Source organism: Etheostoma cragini, chromosome 15, assembly GCF_013103735.1.
Source record: "Etheostoma cragini isolate CJK2018 chromosome 15, CSU_Ecrag_1.0, whole genome shotgun sequence".
In the NCBI taxonomy this organism is placed as follows: Eukaryota; Metazoa; Chordata; class Actinopteri; order Perciformes; family Percidae; genus Etheostoma; species Etheostoma cragini.
This window is the reverse complement of record NC_048421.1, coordinates 24,634,770-24,638,734: the sequence shown is the minus strand read 5'-3', so window position 1 is coordinate 24,638,734 and position 3,965 is coordinate 24,634,770. Positions and strand designations below refer to the sequence as shown.

Sequence of the window (3,965 nt, the reverse complement as noted above, 5' to 3'; positions counted from 1 at the left end):
CATCTATCTATCTATCTATCTATCTATCCATCTATCTATCTATCTATCTATCTATCTATCTATCTATCTATCTATCTACCTATCCATCTATCTATCCATCTATTGCTCCATCCATCTATCTATCTAATCTATCTATCCATTTATCCATCTATCATCTATCCATCTCCATCCATCTATCTATCCATCCCTTTGTGTCCTTTGTATATTTTGTGTCCCCCCCCCTGGGGCTTCTTTTCCTAGAGCGTTGCGGTGCAGATGGGGGTAATCCCATGCTAATCTGCCTAACCCTGTACTCTGGGTCCTAGTCTGGCCCCCCCACCATGTCAGCCTTTAGTTTAATGTGCTAATTAAAGGACTGTGCTGTAGGAACCCTGAGGACCTGGTTTTCAGGTAGGCCGGCACCGTTAATCGTTATAAAATCAGGATCTCGATTCACCATGGTCGCAATTTCAATTTGAAATAGCATTCAATATTTTTAAATCTAAATCACTTCAATTCTTGTTTCATTTCCAAGCCAACGCCCCTACTTTCTCCTGGGAGTTTTACCATGCCCCCCACCTCTGTCTCCCGGCTCGGTTTGGGACTGGGACTGCCAGCTGGTCTGGTTCCGGCGTGGTTCATGTGTGCAGTAAACATAACTCTTCATGAGAAATAAACGGTGGGGGGGTTAAAGCCCTCCTTAAATATAGAAAAACATATAAATGCAACACTTTAGTATTTGCCCCCCTTTCTCAAAGATCTAAGACTTTCTCTACACACACATAAGGCCTGTTTCTCTCAAGTAATGTTCACACATGTGTCTAAATCTGAGTTAGGGAGCACTTCCCCTTTGCCGAGGCACTCTGTCCACCTAAAGATGCTGATTAGACAGGGGGGGGGGCACAGATGGGCCTCAGACTGGCCACAATATAAGGCCCCTCTAAAATGTTCAGTTTCACTGTATTGGGTTGGGGGGGGGGGGGGGGGGGGGGGGTAATGCTCACCTTGATGGCGTGTGGCCCCTGGAGAGGAGAACACGAACAGTGTGATGAATACTAGGACCTCGTGTTAGTGGGGGTGCAGTTCTTCATTCTGACTTCCTGTGGGAATCAACGTGCCTCAGAAATGGGCAGTGCATGATTTTCATATACGTTTGGATAAATACATGTTTGATGTATTACACAAACAATATTGAATTCAAGGTTTCATTTTTTTCCCGTAAAAAAAACCCAACAGCTTGTTTATTAATAACTTTCTTTTGATATTTATTTTTTAGTAATGAGTACCTAAGATGCTGAGGCGTGAAAGTGTACTTAAAAAACTCTATATGAATCTATTTTTGGAATTCTATGAATGGATATGGAATGTGTAGAGCTTGAATAATGTCGGGCAGGTCTGTTCGACCCGGGAGATACAGTCCGCTGAATGGCTTTGACTTGGAGGACGTCGTCCTGGGCTTTGGGAAGACCTGATCCACATTTTCACCATTTTCTGACATTTTATAGAACAAACAACCAGGGTGCGATAGTTTTTGATTTTTAGTTTTTTTGCACTACAAAACATGCAAAGATGAAATCCTCTTTCTGTCCCATGAATCCAGTGCTACTTGGCAGCGAGCCAAAACCTCTTTAATGGAAGAAGAACGGGGGTCAACATGAAACCCAGCCGGGAGCCGAGTTCCCTTCTAACTCCACATGACACTATGTGCTCTAGTTACAGCCCTAAACTTAAAAAAAATACATTTTTGGTATTTAATACTTGGTGATTTAGTGAAGTAGCACTGATCCCTTTGCTTGCAGCCCTGTATGGACATCCTCACCTAATAGAGCATGAATTCATTTGATAATCAATTCATCTATCAATTATTTCCGTGATTAATCAATGAATTGGATAAAAAAGACGCATACAATTATATTTCCATGTTTTAATTCAAAATACTAAATGTTATTTCAAACCTGAGACAAATAACAGAGCTAAATGTATGCTATGAACATGCAACTAATATGCTCATTTTATGGTACAAAAACCAACTGGTATTTCTAACCACGCTTAAACATATATATTAAATATAATAAGAGAGGAGCCCTGTAGGACAAACCACTAGAAAAAGTCCCCCAGCTGTTCATGGCTCCAACCCGTTCCAGGGGCCCCCCCAGCGCTGCCCCCCAGCGCTGCCAGGCCACTTCTATCAGACCCACACTCCAGGTTACTAATACCACTCGGAGCCACTAGGTGGCGCCAGTGGGAGGAGGCCCTCAGGAGGCTCTGCCTGATTCCAGAGAGTGGAAAAGGGAAGACAAGTTTACAGCCCGAAGAAAGGGGTAAAAGGGGAGCATATCAGCTGGCCCTTTGTTTGGAACCGTTTTTAACACAGACAGACACACACACACACACACACACACACACACACACACTCCCTTCCTGTATGTGGGAAAGCTGAGGTAGTCCTGAGCGATTACAGGAAGTCAGGAATTGCTTCTCTGGGGAAGAGAGATAAGAGTCTGATTGTGTGTGTTTGTGTGTGTGTGTGTGTGTGTGTCTGTGTGTGTGTGTGTGTGTGTGTGTGTGTGTGTGTGTGTGTGTGTGTGTGTGTGTGTGTGTGTGTGTGTGTGTGTGTGTGTGTGTGTGTGTGTGTGTGTGCTCACATAAAAGCAAGGCCATTTGCACTCAGCTATTGCTAATAACAAACACACCCACCATCACACAGCCAAGCCCAGACATAAAAACCAGTGACACACTGTAGACCTGTGTGTGTGCGTGTGCGTGTGCGTGTGCGAGTGTGTTTCTTTCTACGTCTTTCTACATTGTGTGTGTTATACTGGCCATTTATTTTGGTCATAGTAAGCAGCAACTCTGTGTGTGGTTTGTCAAAAGGGGAAATCCCTCTGAGGTGGAGAGGGGGAGGGTTCAATCCGTGTGCAGGGTGGCCAGCATCTCCCAGCATGCCTTGGATTATCTGGGAATTTCAGCGAGGAGCTAGTGAAGTATGTTGCTGGAGAAAAGAAGTCTGCTCTGCTCCACAAACACACACAGATGATAGAGTTGATGTTGGAACGAGTAGAACAGGAAAGGTAGCGCTGCTGGTCCGAGGCACTCCAGCTCCACACCGGCTTCCTCTACCATAAAGGGCTCTGTACAGGGAGGCTGCCCCGTGGCCCCTGGGGCTTAGAGCTAAATGCTACATCAGCATTAAGTAGAAACATCAGTAACATCAAAGGTCTCACGTGATTATTATCACGGTCATTCTTTTCTATTTTCAGTTTCTGCTAGAACAGGATTTAACCCTCATGCTGTCCTGGGCTCATTCTGACCCCAAATGAAAACCTTTTCCATCAAAATATGTTTTATATTCATCCGTGGTTCAATGGAGCAAATAGTCCCACCGTACTGCTCCATAACATCTCTGAGAAAGGACCATTTCCCAGTGTAGTCTGAGAGAGACGGGCAGCACGAAGAGGACCAGACTGTAGACTGCACAGGAGGGTCGTGAGATATCTGGTAATATGAGAGAAGAGACAGACGAGGAGGACAATGCTGAATATAATGAGGAGGATCAATCAGCTGATGAGGAGGGAAATAATGATGAGGTGATAGATCCACCATACAGACCACATGCTGCTTATTCCTCTGAAGAAGCCCCCACACTGCCTGCTGCAGAAATGGAAGACGAGTAAGAACTGAAGGAAATTGATGAATGTGATGATGAGGTAGAACATAAAGCTGATGTAGAAGAAGAATCATACGAGCAACAGTGCATCTATGATGATGAAGATGAAGAATCAACTGATGAGAAAGAGTGAGTGAGGAAGAGGACCCAGCTGAGAGAGAAGAACATTTCCAGTCAAAGGATGAAACAGTGACCCCGGGTAGCTCGGTTGGTAGAGCAGGTGCCCAGATGTACAGGTTTACCCCCCCCCTCCGATTGGCCAGTCTTTCCAGCTCCTCCACAGCTGTTGTCTTGGTGTCTCTGCACCGTCATATCAAGA

General features: G+C 44.8%; 1 long non-coding RNA gene across 1 annotated transcript in view; it reads right to left on the bottom strand.

Annotated features, from left to right (window-relative positions):
• The window catches only part of LOC117958474, a 19,468-nt gene that overhangs the window by 14,496 nt on the left and 1,007 nt on the right, over positions 1 to 3,965 (bottom strand). The window lies entirely within an intron of this gene.